At 44.1% G+C, this 20,382-nt stretch overlaps 1 long non-coding RNA gene across 1 annotated transcript; it reads left to right on the top strand.

Moving 5' to 3' along the window:
- Window positions 1-3,173: 3,173 nt before the first annotated feature.
- LOC115645215 lies at window positions 3,174-20,063 on the top strand. Its single transcript, XR_003998683.1, has 3 exons — window positions 3,174-3,253; window positions 4,726-4,727; window positions 20,051-20,063. It is a non-coding gene; the product is annotated as an uncharacterized LOC115645215 (long non-coding RNA).
- The last annotated feature ends 319 nt before the right edge of the window (window positions 20,064-20,382 follow it).

Here is a 20,382-nt window from a genome sequence, read left to right as displayed (position 1 = left end):
TGTGTTATCCCTATAATATCCAGTTTCACTTCCTGCACCAGTAGCTCTAGTTCCTCCATTTTGTTACCTAGGCTCCTTGCATTAGCGTACAGACATCTTAATTTTTGCCGTTTGGCTTCACTGACATTCTTTACCCCGTTAGGCACAGACATTCTACCACCAGCATCACCTGTTAGACTGGTATCTACACTACCCTTCCTCCTTATGTCAATTCTTCTGTCCACATCTGTATCCCCTCTTACTTTGTTTTCTTCCCTCTCAAGGTTAAATTCCACCGTGGAGATCACCTGGACATCTCCCAACCATCTCCCCCAAATTCCTAGTTTAAAGCTCTCTTAATCAGTTGGGCGAGCCTCCATCCTAGAAGTCTATTTCCCTCCTTACTCAGGTGAAGTCCATCCCGAGAGAACAGTCTTCTGTCCATAAATGCTTCCCAGTGGCTGTACATCCCAAAGCCCTCCTTATAGCACCACTGCCTGAGCCATCTGTTGATCAACATAATCTTGTCACACCTTTGTTGCCCTTCTCTAGGAACCAGCAGAATCCCACTGAAGATCACCTGAGCCTCGATTTCCTTAAGCGTCTTCCCTAGTCTGGCATAGTCTCCCTTGATACGTTCCAGTGAGAATCTAGCCGTATCATTTGTTCCCACATGAAGGATAATCAATAGATTCTTTTCTGCTCCCATTAGGATCCTTTCCAGCCTCAGGTCCACATCCCGTATCTTAGCACCCGGCAGACAGCACACCCTTCTGTTCTCTGGATCAGCTCTAGTTACAGGCCTGTCTATTCTTCTCAGTAAGGAGTCCCCAATCACGTAGACCTGCCTTTTCCCGGTGACAGTGTGATTCTCCGGTCTATCCCCTGCACCCACTGGCTGCAAGTCCTCTCGATTCCTATTCGACCTTGCAGTCCTCCTGGGGCTCATATTTGGTGTTGCCTCCATTGACTCCTCCCCTCTTCCTGTAGGACTAGCAGCTCTCCTCTTTTTCCTTGCCCTCTCTCCTTCAGCGACCACCTGCTGTGCCCCTTCTTCATTTTCCAACTCTGCAAACCTGTTCCTGAGGTCTATTTCTCCTTCACTGGCCCGTCTTTTCCTCTGCCTGGTTCTCTTAGTCACATGCTTCCACGGTCCACTTTCCTCACCGAGCAGTCTCTCCTCAGAATTCTTTGGTCCTGCTTCCATTTGCACATCTGAGCTTATCCCTTCAGCCTCCTCATGTCTTTGCTCCATCATCTGCTCGAACCCCGTTCTAAACTCGACCAGAGTTTCCACCTGCATCTCCAGTCCTCGGATCTTTTCTTTCATCAGCTCTATCAGGCGGCACTTCATGCAGACAAAACTCTTTACAGGTACCCCCTCCAGGATCATGTACATGCTGCAGCTTCCACATCCAGTCATCCTCATTATGTCTTTCACTGCTGCCTCTGTATCGGTCATAGCCTTCCCACCTAAAACCTGGTAGTCCAAGAAACACAAAACAAAACAAACCCCCAACAGGCACCAGAACACTGGCAGACCACCACCCACTCCCTTAACTAGCCTGTCAGTTCCTCTGCTTAGGTCTCTTAGTCTTCCCCACAACCTCCTCCTGTAAACTCCCCTGTTTACAGCTCTGTTTGTTGGCTACTGTGCCGCTGCCTGACTGGCTGGCTACTTTTATAGGACCCCTAAGTAGGTAAGCCCTGTCCCCTAAGCAGGCTCAGCTTCTCTCCCAGCACACAGCCCTTAGCAGCCTCCGCACATACAAACTACACAATACAATACACAGAATACAAAAACCTGCTCCTCCAAGAGAACTCCCTCTGCAACTCCCCTGTTTATAGCTCTGTTTGCTGGCTGTTGTGCCGCTGCAGCTATCTATGCCGCTGCCTAACTGGCTGGCTACTCTTCTGAATATCATCTGTAAACTTGCAATGGAGAATAGCCTTCAAATATTTTGTTGAGGTTCTATAGAATGGAGGTTTTCTCAAAATATTGCATTACTATCTTATGTGCCATTTTACCTTTAAATTTTATATTAAAAGCCAGATGTAGTAAAAGCTATCTCTTCTCTATCAGTAGGAATAGCTGTGTGAGGTAGCATTAGTTTTCAGTGCCTCAATGGTTTGCAGAATTTTTAGTGAACGTAGTGCTCATAATAGACTGCATATTAACAGCTATGAAGATTAAAGTTCACTCTATTTTACCAAAGAAGAGATAAAATAGGAGCGATATAAAAAAAAGTAGGGCCAATGCATGCTTCACATTCCATGCAGCCTCCCCAGCCACATACACCTCCACATCACCAATGTATCTAATCTATATCCTAGAAGGACTACATCAGGGAATGAAACAGTACTTTTGTCTCCCTGTCTTGTTGCTCCATAACTGCTTTACTGATATTGCTTAACTAGTGCCACTTGCGTTCATGGTGCTTTTGTGATGTGAACCATTGTGGATAGTTCTCTGAAAACATTCACTCAACATAAAGCTACAATCAAAAAAGCTAAAAGAATGTTAGGAATCATTAGGCAAGTGATAAATATCATAATGCCACTATATAAATCCATGGTATGCCCATACCTTGAATACTGCATGCAGTTCTGCTTGCCCCATCTCAAAAAAGATATATTAGAATTGGAAAAGATACAGAGAAGGGTAACAAAAATTATTAGGGATATAAAACAGTTTGCATACAATGAGAGATTGAAAAGACTGGGGCTGTTCAGCTTAGAAAAAAAGATGACTAAATGGGGGCAGGAGTATGATAGACGTCTATTAAATCATGCAGGGGTGGCTCCAGGCCCCAGCACGCCAAGCATGTGCTTGGGGTGGCAAGCCGCAGGGGGCGCTCTGTCGGCGCCGCAAGGGCGGCAGGGAGGCTGCCTTCGGCGGCTTGCCTGCGGAGGGTCCGCCGGTCCCGCGGCTTTGGAGAACCTCCCACAGGCATGCCTGCGGGAGGTCCTCCGAAGCCACAGGACCGGCGGACCCTCCGCAGGGCAGCTGCCGAAGGCAGCCTGCCTGCCGTGCTTGGGGTGGCAAAATGCCTAGAGTCGCCCCTGAAATCATGGATGGTGTGGAGAAAGTAAATTAAGAAGCATTATTTACTTCTTCACGTAACACAAGAACCAGAGGCCACCTATTGAAATTAATAGGCAGCAGGTTTAAAACAAACAAAAGAAGTACTTCTTCACACTGTGGAACTCATTGCCAGGAGAAGTTGTGAAGGCCAAAAGTATATCTGGAGTCAAAAGAGAATTAGGTAAGTTCGTGGAGGATAGGTCCCTCACTGCCTATTACCCAAAATGGTCAGGGATGTAACTCCATGCTTTGAATGTCCCTGAACCTCTGACTCCCAGATGCTGGGACTGGATGACAGGGGAGGATCACTAGACAATTGCCCTGTTTTGTTCACTTCCTCTGAAGCATCTGCCATTGGCTCTGTCTGAAGAAGGATACTGGGCTAGATGGACCATTGGTCTGATGCAGTATGGCCAGTGTTATGTTCTTAGGTGAAAGGTAGATAACCTGGAGTTTCTTGGACCCTCTCTTTTATAGTTCAGTGAATCTTTTAAATGGATTTTTTGAAGCGCCTATTTCCAGCTGTGAGATAGGCAACATGGAGTCTGTCTTTCATATATGAAATTGAAGAGTTACTAACCGTAGCATGTAACCTATCACTTAAAGCAGCCCTTGTACCAGATGACTGGAGAATAGCTAATGTATGACCACTTTTTAAAATGATTCCAGAGGTAAGCCTAACTTCAGTGCCAGGCAAATTGGTTGAACCTATAGTAAAGGACCAAATTATTGAACACTTAGATGAACTGCTGCTTCTTCCCCTGCTGAGTTGTGTCTGCTAAAATGCAATTTATTTAATTCCAGATCCTTCTTGTATAGATGAATGAACATAAGCCATGTGATTGTCAATCTCCTCCCAAACCCTGATAGTGTGAGTTTTGCCTCCACCCCTTGTTAGCTTGATAGGTCTGCTTATGCAATATGTATATATATTCCATTGTCTTTCAAAGTACTATGGAAGTAACTCTCAGGTAGGGAAACCATGTTTCTTTCCTGGGACAGGGTAATTTCTGCTTGGCTGGCAAACACATTTTAAGAATTATAATTTCCGTTTACGTCCATAACTTTTCATCAGTTGCTTGCTCCTACATTGTGCAATGATATTAATAATTACTGAGTCATGAGCTTTTCATTGACACCTTGCACAATGCTTATCAGATATATTTCATGACATTAAAGAATTGGGGTACATTTGAACTGTTTAAGACAACTTCAGTTCATTACCAGATATCTACCCTCTGCCTTGGGCTGTTCTTAATGTCACAGTGCCAGCTTTACTCCATCTAAGGATTCCCTTGTGCTGCAGGAATCTTCAGGTGCCTGCTTGAGGCAGCTCTGTGCCCTTTGCACCACTGCAACAGGGTAAAGGCAGCTGAGAGTCAAAGAACTGCCTGTACTTTTTTTAACTTAACAAACAGTTTACAATTAAATTGCAATCTTTTAAGGCCCATTTTCTAGTAAAATAGTCCTTTTGAATTGCTTGGGGTAGGCCTGGTGACATCATGCCCAATGACATACTGTTGGCATATGGCAGCTGACTAAAATGGGTAAAAGTGATTCAAAGGCATGTTAACACTAACGCCTCTTTGCTGCTTGCTGCTCTAGGAATGCAGTAGAAGAGGAGACATATGTAGTTTATAGAAGAATTGAATATATTCCAGATGTTAACCATGCAACCAAGTCTTGTATATACAAAAAAGGGTTTTCCCAATGCCTATATTTAATTTCCACATGAAAATATGGACTTTCTAAAACCCTCCCCACTATATGTCTGCATAAATCAAAGATCTTTTTCATTATTAATCACATATTTGGAAAACAACACCCACCCATGTGAGCACTTACTTATTTTTTATTTTTAAACATGTATTTATTAATGAGAAAGAAAGCTTAAATGATGGTTTAAACCTAATACACCATAAAATAGTGAGCTAAGCTAATGCTGTTGCTCCACTCTTAAATTGTGCCAATGTGCTTAGGACATACTGACATATCAGAACAGCATGGGATTTATTTGGTAATGGATCCAGACCCAAAAATCATCACAGCTCAGTGACTTGATCAGAACAGGGATTTGGATCAGGATGGAGGCAAACCTAGGCCTGTTTTGTGACACTGTAAGCTATATGCTTTGGGAACTGTTATTTACCCATCAGTGGGCAGTGACTTTAAGTGAATAAATTCTGTTACCATTAATTGTAGTTAGAATTTTGCAGTTTCACACTGGGCCAAATTTAACCATGATGAAACTTCCATTGACTTCAATGACAACCCACCGGCTAACAACAGGGCTGAATTTGGCAAATGGAGGCTAAATAAAAGGTCATTTTCTTTTGTATTTATATGTGTAAATAAAGAAATGTATTAATGTTAAATATTTATACACACTATGTGACTTATGCATCCAATCCAAACTAACTGATGTAGCTCACATTTCAAATATCCAATATTCGCAATAAACTACTCATGCACAATCTACAGTCCCAAAATGAAGTAACTGAGATAATTGGTGGAATAATGCTGAATGAGAACAAACTAAGAGCACCGTTAACTGTTTGCAATGAATTTTGTGAACAGAAACAGATGTGAAATTCATCAAATTATTCACTGAAAATTATTTGCTCATCTCTGTTTATTATTATAGCGATACAATATACATGCTTCCCAATGAGTAATAGGAATTTTATTTTTAAAACTTAATGCGTATGCTTAGTATCCAGTTTGAAAATGTTAAAAACTTGGGGCCCAATTGTCCCCTCCCATGGAAAAAAATGTGTGTGGGAGTAAATGAGAAGACTAAAGAAGAAATCTTTGTGACATTCTGCTCATGGAACTGTGTCTCCAGTTGTTTTATTAGGGGTCAATAAGCCATGAACCAGTTCCCAACCTTATATGTCATGGTCAGGGTTATCAGTATCAGAGGGTAGCCGTGTTAGTCTGGATCTGTAAAAGCAGCAAAGAATCCTGTGGCACCTTATAGACTAACAGACGTTTTGGAGCATGAGCTTTCGTGGGTGAATACCCACTTCCTCAGATGCATGTCATGCATCTGAGGAAGTGGGTATTCACCCACGAAAGCTCATGCTCCAAAACGTCTGTTAGTCTATAAAGTGCCACAGGATTCTTTGCTGCTTTTACAGGGTTATCAGTGTGAGCCAACAACCATGCACATAGAGACTCTGTGGCACTTGCTATCTCTCTCCTCTCAGCTTCTGGTCAATGCATCTCTAATGGAACTATGTGGGAAGGGATTTCATTCTCAGCCAGTAGCTGCTCCTGGGTCTGTGTTTTCTTACTTGTAGAATCAACACAGCATGGGCTGGGGTAGGGTATGATGCATGTTCCCTTTCAGTCCACCCAGTATCCATATGACAGGATGAATGATGTTGTGAACATGGAACATTTTTATATTATTTCTATTAATATTATATGTGCCTCAGTTTACCTGCTCAATTTCATATTGCTGTCTACTTTGACTGAAATGTTTAAGTCAGATCTGAGCTATGGTCTAGAATGTATGTAGAAGCAAATTATGACTTGAGATAAACTCTGTCGCCATATTCAAAAGACAATACACAAATGAATTCCTTTAAAGGCTCACTCCCCCATTCCCCATTGGAGCCTCGCTAGCAAAATCAGAAGAGAGGAAGTCCCCTATTGAGAGGCATGAACCTTTTTCCCCAGATCTAGGACAGATGAAGGGCCTAGGAGGGGGAAGGATGAAGGGAAGATCTGGGAAAAGAAAAAGACCTTTGAACTGGATAAAAGATCAACTCTTGTCACACAGGGAAAAGAAGGACTCTGGGAGATCCTGACAGAGGCAGGGGTAGGAACTGCAGGTGCATGGGCTCTCCCAACCCAAGGCTGAAGGCTTCCTGGGCTAATCAGGGCTACTAAACTATGAAATGAGAAGCTGAACGGTTAGGTAAGAATAATGCATATAGACCTTCTTTGTTATTTTAATCTTTGTCTCTGACTGTATTCTTGTAGACTAATAAATGACACTGTTTTGAAAAGGCTGAACCGCTTCACTGCATACATTTGCTGGCTACAAGAGAGAAGCCCCCTGCAGGGACTGAAGCCATATTAGCTCTGCTGAAGGAGTCATGGTGTGGAACAGTAGTGCTGAGGGACCCAATCTGAGAGTAGCAGAGTCATGGGACTCCCCTGGGAGTGAAGTGAAGGCCCCGGGCCTATCATTAGGAAGGGTGCACTCTGAAGAGAATGCATAGGTGTACAAAACATAGCATGCTCTGGGATCTGTTGTAGCTGCACAGAGGATTGGGCATATGATCAGGCTCTTGGTTATTTTGGGAAGTTTTTTTGGAGTAATTAAAGTCCTTAAAAGCTACACACTGAAGTAAAAATCTCTTTGGCTAGGATGGGCAGGCTGGAAGGTGGTTTTTTTCAGGGTTATTCAGGAAAAATGCTCTATGTTCACCGGGCCCTCTGCCTGTGTAGCACCTCAGCCTCCTCCTGGCTATTTGTATTTAAAAATAAATCCTAACAACCACCAGTTCAAGGTAAGGAGTCAGAGCTTGCAGCATTTGTATTAAAGCACATTGAGCACAAACTAAAGAAATCGTATCACAGTTAACCCATATTTATAAAACAGAGAAGAAAAAGCCTTGTGATTTGTGAACCTTCACCAGCAACAAAATTCCAAGTCCGAGGAGCACGAAAAACTGAGAGTGTGAGAGCCAAAGGCTTTCACTTTAAATGTAGGGTTTGACAGGAGACCAACAGGGTAGGACCTGAGGGAATGACTAAGCAAATAGTTAGATAGGAGGTCTGTGAGGTAAGCAGGACTAAATTGGTGCATCGCTTTGAAGGTCAGCAATGCAATTTTATATGTAATACTAGATTTAATGGGCATCCATGACAGAGCCCAAACTACACGAGCGATGTGCTGAGAAAACTTAATACTGACACAAGTAAGAGCTCTGGCTGCAGCACTGTGCACTGAGAGGAACTGAAACAGAGATCTCTTTGAAAAACACCTAAGCAAAATTAGATTCAATTGCGGCAAGGTGCTTTAGGCAAATCTAGAAAGATAGTATGTTATCAGTCTTCAGGGTCCACCAGCAATTAAAAATGAGAGGAATTTTATCCTCTATTTTAAAAGGTACTTGAATATAGAATTCTTTTTAGTAGTAGTTACCACAGCGAATGTTTTTTGTCCTCTTTGCTTTTAATTCCCAAGTACAAGAATATGTTTATATTCACTTAAAGTATGCCAGGAAATTCCAGTTTGCAACATTCACTTCATTGTAATAAGTACATTCTTTCAAAAGGCTTTTTTTATCTTAGATACTGAAATGCTTGTAGAAACTGCCATTTTTTCCCCACTGACTGTGCATAAAAAATATATCCCAGCTAACAGGACAGAAGCTCTGTTTTTCTGAAATCTGAATAACTGCAGTAATCATAACAAAATGAATATCTGTTCATATCCCAATGGATTTCTTTCCTGTGTCAGTTCTTCCTCTGATGAGATGATTTTGTGTCTATATATAAATAAATACATCTGCTTGAGATCCCATCTTTCCTGTCATTGACATCACTGATAATAATGTATTTGTCCTTCAAACCCATGAAATAGCATCCTTAGGCTCCAGATACTAAATATTGGCAACTCTGATTATTTACTTTAAAACATAAATTAAATTATTACCATCGCCCTCTATTTTCACATCCTTTATAAATTCCTGGCAGAAAAAAAAGAGACAATAGATTAAGAGATACTTGAATCACTTTGCTACCCTGTAATTAGCACATGAGAAAAGAACTTATTGAAAACAATAATTCTTCCGTCATTTGTCTTTATTTTATTTTTGCTTTCAAGCCAACATATTTTCTCTGTAATTTCATTAGCAGCCATTTTGTAAATGAGCTTCTATCTTGTAAAAGCCAACTTCAAGTACTGTAGCAAATTAAGATTTAACACATTTTGTATGACTCTATATAGTTTCTTCTTGCAAAGTACTTGTGCTGTAGCACTCCCAGTCTGTAAAGCATCCTCTTTGCACCAGCTTGTGACTCTGGGCCAGACTCCGTACAAGGGAGGGAAAGAGCACAAGAACTCCCTTCCTCATTACACCCCAACACAAGAGCTCCATATGGCAGCCAATATGTTCAGGGAAACTGAAGGCTCCACAGGGCTCACATCCCTGATAGAACCTGCCTATGCAAAGTGGGGTGGGAAAGCATGGAAAGGAGAAGAGGCCATGACCACAGCATCTTCACACTGAGCAGAGCAGGAACTTCAAGAGTAGCACAGCAGCTGTGTTTCCAAGCACTCTTGTAGGAACCCTGAGGCTACCTGGGAATAATGCCTCCTGAGATTCCTTGGGTACATAACACCTAACATTTAGCCAGTTGTGGCTAAATGCTGTTATCCAGCTGTAACATTCTAAAGCTAGAGCACTTGGAGGCAGTGATGAGCTCCCAAAATCCTAAGAACTAGTTCCCGACCGGATCCTCGGTGACACTTTGGTGGTAGTGATGGGGTCTTCACTCGCTCCGGGTTTTAGGCATCAATTTGGCAGTGGATCCTTCACCTGGAGCGAGTGAAGGACCTGCCACCGAAGTGCCACCGAAGACCTGGTAGGGAACTGTGTGGTGAGTACAAGCCCCACGTCCCCCATCCACCCATCCAACTGACGAGAGTTGGCAGTTTTTCAAAAGGACTCTATTAAGGGACCAAAAGCAAGCTATTCCGCTGGGTAGGAAAGATAGAAAATGCGACAAAAGACCACCTTGGCTTAACCACGAGATCTTGCATGATCTAAAAAATAAAAAGGAGTCATATAAAAATGGAAACTAGGACAGATTACAAAGGATGAATATAGGCAAACAACACAGGAATGCAGTGGCAAGGTTAGAAAGGCAAAGGCACAAAATGAGCTCAAACTAGCTATGGGAATAAAGGGAAACAGGAAGACTTTTTATCAACACATTAGAAGCAAGAGGAAGACCAAGAACAGGGTTGGCCCACTGCTCAGTGAGGAGGGAGAAACAATGACAGGAGACTTGGAAATGGCAGAGATGCTTAATAACTTCTTTGTTTCGGTCTTCACCGAGAAGTCTGAAGGAATGCCTAATGTAGTGAATGCTAATGGGAAGGGGGTAGGTTTAGAAGATAAAATAAAAAAAGAACAAGTTAAAAATCACTTAGAAAAGTTAGATGCCTGCAAGTCAGCAGGGCCTGATGAAATGCATCCTAGAATACTCAAGGCGCTAATAGAGGAGGTAACTGAGCCTCTAGCTATTATTTTTGAAAAATCATGGAAGACAGGAGAGATTCCAGAAGACTGGAAAAGGGCAAATATAGTGCCCATCTATAAAAAGGGAAATAAAAACAACCCAGGAAACTACAGACCAGTTAGTTTAACTTCTGTGCCAGGGAAGATAATGGAGCAAGTAATTAAGGAAATCATCTGCAAACACTTGGAAGGTGGTAAGGTGATAGGGAATAGCCAGCATGGATTTGTAAAGAACAAATCATGTCAAACCAATCTGATAGCTTTCTTTGGAGTCTTGTGGATAAGGGAGAAGCGGTGGATGTGGTATACCTAGACTTTAGTAAGGCATTTGATATGGTCTCGCATGATATTCTTATCTATAAACTAGGCAAATACAATTTAGATAGGGCTACTATAAGGTGGCTGCATAACTGACTGGATAACCGTATTCAGAGAGTAGTTATTAATGGTTCCCAATCCTGCTGGAAAGGTATAACAAGTGGGGCTCCGCAGGGGTCTGTTTGGGGACTGTCTCTGTTCAATACCTTCATCAACAACTTATATATTGGCATAGAAAGTACACTTATTAAGTTTGCAGATGATATCAAACTGGGAGGGCTTGCAACTGCTTTGGAGGATAGGGTCATAATTTAAAATTATCTGGACAAATTGGACAAATAGTCTGAGGTAAACAGGATGAAGTTTAACAAAGACAAATGCAAAGTGCTCCACTTAGGAAGGAACAATCAGTTTCACACATACAAAATGGGAAGAGACTGTCTAGGAAGGAGTACAACAGAAAGGGATCTAGGGGTTATAGCAGACCACAAGCTAAATATGAATCAACAGTGTGATGCTGTTGAAAAAAAAAGCAAATGTGATTCTGGGATGCATTAACAGATGTGTTGTGAGCAAGACACAAGAAGTCATTCTTCCACTCTACTTTGCGGCGGTTAGGCCTCAACTGGAGTATTGTGTCCAGTTCTGGGCACCGCATTTCAAGAAAGATGTGGAGAAATTGGAGAGGGTCCAGAGAAGAGCAAGAAGAATGATTAAAGGTCTTGAGAACATGACCTATGAAGGAAGGAATTGGTTTTGTTTAGTTTGGAAAAGAGAAGACTGAGAGGGGACATGTTTTCAGGTATCTAAAAGGATGTCATGAGGAGGAGGGAGAAAACTTATTCACCTTAGCCTCTAAGGATAGACAAGAAGCAATGGGCTTAAAGTGCAGCAAGGGAGGTTTAGGTTGGACGTTAGGAAAAAGTTCCTAACTGTCAGGGTGGTTAAACACTGGAATAAATTGCCTAGGGAGGTTGTGGAATCTCCATCTCTGGAGATATTTAAGAGTAGGTTAGATAAATGTCTATCAGGGACGGTCTAGACAGTATTTGGTCCTGCCATGAGGGCAGGGAACTGGACTTGATGACCTCTCAAGGTCCTTCCAGTCCTAGAATCTATGAATCTATGAATTCGACCCCAACCCACGTCCTGCCCTCGACTGCCCCCCTCAGAACCCACAACCCATCAACTCCCCCGCTCCTTGTCCCCTGACCATCCCCTCCCGAGACCCCCACCCTATTTGCCCCCAAGAGCTCACCCCCTACCCAACTTGCCCCTCTCCCTCTCCCCTGACTGCCTCAACCCCATCCACCCACCCCCCCAACAGACCTCCTGAACTTCCATGCCTACCCAACCCTGTCCCTGTTCTCCGTCCCCTGACCACCACCCCCAGAACCTCTGCCCCATACAACACCTTCCCCCCTGCTCCCTGTCCCCAGGACTCCCTACCCCTTATCCACCCCCTCCCCAGCCCTGGCCCCTTATCATGCCACTTACCCCCACCTCCCCCTTCTCCCGGAGCCTCAGCGTACCGCGTCCAGGAGTGGCCCTGGACAGCGCTGCAGTGGCATGGCTCCAGTGGGGCCTGAGTTCCCACCGGTCAGCCTGGAGCTTGCAGCCCACCCCCCGCTTACCATGCCGCTCAAAGTGGCAGGAGCTGCAGAGCTGCGCTGACGCCAGTGGCTCAGCATTCTGCGGTTCTGCGAGGGGGTGGGGAGCAGGGCCAGCTTTAGGCCTATTCCACCAATTCCCCTGAATCGGGCCCCGTGTCCAGTAAGAATCCCTTCCCTGGCTAGAGGCGCCTTTTTAATTTTTATTCATCTGCCGGCGCCCCGGGTCTTCGGCAGCACTTTGACGGCAGGTACTTTGCTCGCTCCGGGTCTTTGGTGGCACTTTGGCGGCGGGTCCTTCAGTGCCACCGAAGACCTGGAGTGAGTGAAGGGCCTGCTGCTGAAGTGCCGCATAAGACTCAGAGCACCGCCTGGTGAGTACAAGCCCCACATGTTTTTTTTTAAGTCATCCCTGCCAGGGCCCCATCGAAACTGTTCAAATTGGGCCTCGCACTTCCTAAAGCCAGCCCTGGGGAGAAGCCTCCCCAGCTGGGAGCTGGGAGCTCAGGCGGGCCAGACGGGATGGTCCCGTGGGCTGAATGTGGCCCGCGGACCGGAGTTTGTCCACTTGCCTGCCCTTTAGCAACCAGTTCTACACCAGTTTCAAAATTTAACAACCAGTTCTTGCGAACTGGTGTGAACTGGCTCCAGCTCACCACTGCTTGGAGGCTGCCTGAGCTGCTGTACCCCTCTACCCGCACGCCTCCCAGCCCCCGGACTCAGTGTGGGCAGAAAACCACTCAGGGCATGATGTTTCCAACTGAGCAACCCTCCCCAGTGGGCCCATAGGCGTAAAGAGCCTGACCAATCATCTGTCTGGAGTGGGCCCAACTTTTGGGAACTGAATAAAATAAACAAGAGGTGTTATCATCTTGTTCCCCGTTTCTATGCCTCCTTTCTCTGTCCTGTCTCCTCCTGTCTTGCAGTCTTTATTTAGGCCCTGATCCCAAAAAAGACTTATGCACATGTGTAACTTAATACACTGTGAGGAGTCTACTGACTTCAGCGGAACTATTCACAATGCATCAAATTAAGCATGTGTGTAAGTCTTTGCAGGATCAGGGCCTTAGATTGCAGGTTGCTTGGTGAAACAACTATGTCTTCTTACAGGTCTCCATAGTGGCTGGGATATTTTGAGAACTACTTCAGTAAAAAGAAGATGGCTCTAAGAGTCCAGATTTTCCAAATTGTACCAGTGTGCCCAAGGGCAGAAAAGAGCTCTATTCTAGAGAATGGATTAGAAAAGAGCTCAATGTCAGATTTTCAAGTGCACCACACCCATGCTTTTCAAAAGAGCTCAGCGTGTTGAATGCAGAGCTCCTCTGAAATTCTGCCTGTTTGCATCCAAGACAGCATTTGTTTGCTATCACTTGGCTACTGGAGAGAAATACTGCCAGTGTTGAGACACATCTTCTCCAACCTTGACTTATCTGTACAAAGATTTTTTTTTTTTTTTTTTACATTTTATACAGAGTTCATATCTGCTAAGAAACTATCTTCAGAATTGCAAAAAATGTCAGGTATTTTCTTCAGGCGGCCTTGTCACACAGGATCACAGGTAATGTGGTTGTACTCCTTATTTATTGTACATATATGTAATAGAAATAGAATAGTGTTAAAAAATTGCAGTGAATACTTTGTCTAATGGATTTAGCTTCTTTTTATATCATCTTTTGTCCATAAAAAACTTATGATTTTCTCAAATATATTTGTTATCCATAATTTTCATATTGGAGAATTCATAATATACCCAATCATTTTGGGGGGGAAATTCTTGATCTGTAGGTAGTGGTGCCAACATTGCATTGTCAGCATTCAATATTCAAGAAACACTGTTTAGTTTTGGTTGCATGCCTAAGTCATGTGATGCATTTATTCCCCGACTGGTTGAGGCTAGGCCTTGTAATCGGATCTCGTGGAAATACTTTAATTTATAAATTCAAAATTCGTGTTCTGCTGATATCCAATATTTGCTTAAAGTTCCCTGTTTCCACAAATCTTTCTGTCTGGAAACTCATGCTCTGGAAATTTTGGGGAAATCATACACAAAAGGGGCATGAACACAGTCAAAGCACAGTCTTTTAAAAACTGAAACAAAAATGCATAGAAATACTTTTGCAGTATCCTCATTGATCAAAACCCAAGAACTTCTATGTTTCACTGCCTATGTCTCTTTCTTGTCTGATATAAATCAATGAGGAATTCTATAGAAAGGTTTAGCACAGACTCTGACCATACAGTTGTATCATCAGTATTTTAGCTTGTTACTTTGCTAGTTTAAAAAGTCAGTGACATGAGCAACTAGCATTCAGATTATATTGATGTGTGCCGGGCTGACTGTGGGTGAGAGTGTGATCATCAATAAAATACATAATGAATGCTTGTTATTTTAAAACATATTTAAGTAAGAGAAAACAGTTGAGCATGATTGTAAAAATAATAATAGGTTCATTATCTGTAAGTGGCTTACAACTCCCAATCATTAGAACCTTTAACAAACCAAGATGGGACTTCAGCAAGGCATGATGCTTTAGAAAAAAAAAAGAAATATTGTCTTCATACCATCACACATCATCCTGGTCCATGAAGTTTTCAGTTGATTACAAGGAGCCATCTTCAGTGCTGCCTGTGTAAACTGTAGGTATAGGTTTTGTTAGGTATGTCATAAGCATAAGTTAAGGCAGTAAAGCAATGAGCCTACAGTCCTCAGGCCTGTAAGACAATAGCTTAACTAAACAAAGCATAAGGCCCAAATGCCGTAGCATACACTAGGAGTAATTCCAGATCATAAGAGAATGCTGTAATGACTAAACTACTAATAGGCAACCACAGGATTCTAGTTGATACCAGCTTGGTATATTTTAAGTTAGGCACATCCACAGATGTCTGACTGCAAGAGTGCCATGGTAACTGATTGACTAATAGAATCTGTTCTAATAAACTTGAGGTAATAGGCCTAGTAACCTATGAGAGAAGGTCACCCCAGCATTAGTAGAGTGAGGAAATACAACTAAGGAAAAGGGGAGAAACCCCTACTGAATATGTATGAGGCATAGTGGCATCAGCATAACATACCATAAAAGTTGTTTTCCTGCCTTTAGGAGGGAAAGATGTAGCTCTTAAGCCATGCCAGGATGACGATCACTGGTGATGGTGTTGAGGTAGATAAGATAATGACTAACATTTCAGTTGTTCTGCAAAATATATGGATGTTTAGATGTACACTCTGTATTAACTCTATCTACCTTGCTGGGTTAGAATGTTTGTCACTTTGCAAGCTGTATTTAATACAAACTGTTACAAATACAGAAGGTTTTTCCTCAGTGTGATTGTTGCAACCATGCTCATCGGGGTTCCGCACTGAACAGTCATTTTAATAATACTAGGCCTAATCTAGGGACAAGAACCTATCAAACCTTACACTGTTAACTGGGAATTCTGAAGGAATAAATATGATTAATGAACAATAGATAGATCAGGCAACACTGGTGCATTCATACCCTACGGCCACTGTCCAGTCTACATGCCATGTGTTGATCATGGCTGGCCGTTGGGGAGGGCCACCCCAGGCGATCACCCAGAGCACTGTTGTTGGGAGGGTGTCGTGTGGCAGAGTAGAAGTGTGCGCTGCTGGTGTTGGGTCAGAAACTGCTCCCGGCTGGCAGGGGAGCGCTGCAAACTCATAGAGGCAATGCATGGATTTTCCCTGCCTTCTCCCAGCAGAGGAACATGGGGGGCAGCGAGTGATGACACACAGCTACTGCTTGCCCCCCTCGACATTCCTCCATGCCCCCCTAGCAGGCTGGAGGGGGGAAGTGAGGAGTAACGTCAGGCGCTCCCTGCGTCCAGGTCACTTTCCCCATCTGGGCTATGCTGTGAGGCAAGTATGAGGCGCTGCTGCTCCCCTGCTGTCTCCTTATGTGGCCCAGGTGGAGAAAGTTATCTGAATGCAGAGAGTGCCTAATGTTGCTCTTCTCTCCCATCCTCACAGACCCATAGGGGTGCATGGAGGAGCAGCATTCTGGGGGAAAGCGAGCACGCCGTGTGCACAGGGGCCAGGGAGCCAAAATACAAGTTCTCTCAGGACGCCATTTTCCCTAAGGCTGGCTCAGGTCTTGATGTTGAATATGCTAAACTGCCTTTTCAATATGAATCTTCTAGTAATTCAGATATTGATGATCACCTAACTGAGTCACTGAATGCTGCTAGATGGGAATAATGGGAAGAGGTGACTTGGCATCTAGATCTCAGTCATTCGAGCCATAAATGCTGGAATTTAATTCATCGTCTTGGCACAGCTCAGCAACCACCAGCCCTATGTTGACGACCTGTCACACCAATCAAGCAACCTGCAGTCTGCTGAATGTGTCTGACATGCTTATTATCTGGGGCCTTTGACAACAAGTCCATCATGAATGGCATCAGTTCCGTTGAAGAAACACCATATAGCTGTTCACAGCCACAGATTTAGACAGAATTCTAAGTGACATTAGAAGTAACACTACTGCTGGCTATGACGACCTATCACTATGGTTCCTGAAATATCTTGGGACTTGCGCTCATGAGTGTCTGTTCTTTACATGAACGGTCAACTAAGAGCAACTGCCAAAGACATGGTGAATGTCAAAATCATTGCTCTCCTGAAATCAGGGAGAGACCCACATAACGTTGTTAGCTGTTGACTGATATCTCTGTTGTCTGTGCCTTTCAAGGTGCTGGAGTAAGCATTAAGCAAGCAGGCTTTTGGAGAGGTTGGAGCACCTGCAATCAAGTACTACCTTTGACAACATTAATCAAAAATGGTTTTTGGAAAAACCTGTAGAAGGGGCCATATTTCTGGAACTGACAGCAGCATGTGGCATGGTCTGGCACATGGGGCTCTTAATCAAATTGTCAAGAGCACTCCCAGCAGTAGAAGCCAATGTCATTGACCTTTTCCACTGCTGTTTTCCAAGTGCACATGGGAGGCAAAGTTGGTGCATGGAAAAGACAAACCAGTGGTCTGCCCCAAGGCTCTGTGCTGGCACTGATGCTTTTCGACCTGTACTCAAATGACCTTCCACTTACCCAGTCCTAAAAGTTCACATAAGCAGATGACATTTGCTTAGGCATCCAAGAACAGTCATTCCCTAAACTTGAAGATGCCCTATACATTGATCTGATTAAGATGGCCAAATACTGTAGTCAGTGGCTTTTACAACCAAGTGTGACCAAGACAGTTTCAAGTGTGTTCCACAATTACAACACCAGAACAGCCCAAGAACTGAATATCTTTCTTAATGGGCATCACTAAAAACAGGAATCCCAGCTCGGAATAACCCTTGATAGATCTCTCACATATCTTAACCACCTGAGGAAAACTGACTAAGGTGAGGTCTGTCACGGGGTAGGTGCACCCCATCACGGGCTGTCTGGTTACAAGAGAGGGAAGAGGCTGCACCACTGCTGGTTAGGCCTGGTGCGAATGTCCCTTACAATGAAACAGGGTAATACGGCCTAATGGCTGGAATTAATAAAGTCACCCCTCCACACAGGGCAGCGTGGCCCAATGGCCAGAGTCAAAAAAGTGGCCCTTTGGGTCAGGGTAGCATGTCCTAATGGCCAGAGTCAATATAGGAACCCCTTACAGTTAGGATAATGCGGTCTAATCGCCAGAGTCATTAAAGCAACCCTCACCATCAGAGCAATGTGGCCTGATGGCCAATGTCACTACAAAAGCCTCTCACAGTCAGGACAGAGTGGCCCAATGGCCAGAGTCAATAAAGTCTCATCCTTCTATGGCATTGTGTGACCTATTGGCCCACTGGGGAAATGGGGCATCACTTGGTGGTGGAGGGGTGGCACCCCGTGTAGGGGTACTTAGGCCCTCCCTGCTCCTCCAAGCCGCAGCTCAGGGCCCTGGCAGTGACGGGGTTACTCGCTACTGAGTCAGCGAGGATCCTCCCAAAACACACTGACAGGGTTTCCAGTTCACCCACAGGAGCAAAGTCTAAGTCCTCTGGACTGTTTCCTATCCTGTTGTCGCCAGTGAGGGTCCACAGCTCCCACGGGTCTCTGGGGTCCTCAGATGGCATAGCTTTAGATGGCGTGGCCTCCTCTCTGGGTTTGCTCGACAGTCTGGAATCTTTCTGGGGCCCTCTGTACCTTGACTTTGGGGTTGGGGCCTGCAGCAGCTCCCTGGAGAAAGCCTGCAATCTGCATCCTCTCCCTGCAGCAGCCTGCCTAGACTGAGCTTGGCTGCTTCCTTTTATAACTTGCCTCCAGGCCGAGTATGCCCCGCAGAGGTGAGAGGACATGTCTTCCTCAGCTTGCAGTGCACGGTTAACCCCCGCAGAACCAGGACAGGGTAGGTGCACCCCATCACAAGGTCACATAACCAGTTTCTAAGCAAACTGGCCAGAACTTCATGTGGAGCATGTTACTCTACAGCAGAACATTGTGCTCCAATCTGGCTCCATTTCTCTCACCTAAAATTGGTTGACACACAACTATATTCAAACATGCCCATCGTAACTGGGATGATTCAACCCATGCCAGAACCATGGCTCTCCATGTTAAGCCACATCACTCCCACACACATCTGTCTTGAAGTTGCTACAGTCAGAATGATTGAGAAGATCAGGGCAAATCAGAGCCTGCCACTATACTCAGACTTCTTCAACCATCCAAGACAGTGCTTGTTGTTGGGGCACCTGTTATAGGCTCACTTGCCTTGCCAAGGTTTCTCCTCAGTGTCACTGTGGCATGAAGAATGGGCTGCAACTGATATCAGAAACCAGTCTTCTATAACTGACCAGACCATGCATGAGCCCAGCTTTGATTTGCCATGCTGCTCATGGGCTTTTCTGAACTGATTTGGAATTGGCCACGGTTAATGTGCAGCCAGCCTTCACACCCGGGGCCAATGAAAGGATCCCACATGCAGCTGTGGCCAAAGACAGACAATGTCTCACATCACCGATGACTGCCCTTTGACCAGATGTGATGGTGATCTGAGTGCTCTGCACTTCGCTGATGAGGCTGCTACTGATTGGCTTGGCAAGCTCTCTGCATCTGATAAGAAGGCTATCTGTAATCCTATCAGGCTGTTCACATTATTAGGGTCTAACTGGTAAAGGGACAGAAACAGTAAGAATATGTCACTGTATGCACAGATACGCAGGATGCAATTATATGTTCTGTATATCTGGACATATGGTAACATTAATAAGGTCATAGTCACAATAGTACAGGGAGAGATGTTAATGGAGAAACAGAGGCTCAGACAGTTTAACATGCTTGGGAATGGTGAATGAGTGATATACTCAACAGGTATGTTTAAATAGAACTGCCTCAAAGTTGTGTGATTTGCAGCTGAGGACCTCAGACTCACACCATGAGTGACAATCCAGTTCTATAGAAAGAAATCACTGAACCATTTATGCTTTACTTTGGGTCACTTCTGAGTGAGGTAGGGTATGTTATTGGCACTTGTCTTTTCCATCCAAGGCAATGTAGCTAAGAGGTAATGGGAAGATTTTATGGAACATTAATTGGTTTCACACTATATTTTTCAAAGTCTTATCTTTGAAGTTTTCATTCTGTTTCCTAGAAAACTGATGAAAGGGATTATCTGACTGCAAGTAGCCTGGTTTGTACTGACATCAAACTTGGCCTCAGCTCAAGGTGACAAAATCCTGTCATTTGTCCAAAGTCATTTATCGATTGTAGCTACTTTTTTTTTTTCAATTTATGGGAAAATATTTAAAATTGCAGCACCTTTTTAACTTGCTTAAAAGATAAATCAAATAAAGATAAATCCAACAACCAACTCATAGCCACAAGTCTGGGAGCCCTCTGGTTGCCATAGCCACAACCTTTCCCCCTTCTTCTCCTCTGACACCCACATACACATACCCTGTAGGGGACTACCCCATCACTAGGGTGAGTCCTTTTAAGAGGGACCCCCTACTCCCAGCTCAGGGGTCAGAACAGGTTGAGAGCCACCGGGATATTGTGCTCCAGCCTCCTCCTTCCTCCTCACCAGCCAAGAGTGTGCCAGCATGGGGAGGGTTGGGGGTGCGTGAGTTCCTCAGAGAATGGCAGAACTTGGGGCAGGGTTGAGAGGTATTGATTTTTGTTGTAT

This window comes from Gopherus evgoodei, chromosome 2 (assembly GCF_007399415.2).
Source record: "Gopherus evgoodei ecotype Sinaloan lineage chromosome 2, rGopEvg1_v1.p, whole genome shotgun sequence".
NCBI classification, from domain to species: domain Eukaryota; kingdom Metazoa; phylum Chordata; order Testudines; family Testudinidae; genus Gopherus; species Gopherus evgoodei.
Note: the sequence above shows the minus strand (reverse complement) of the source record. Positions and strands in the feature narration are given on the sequence as shown.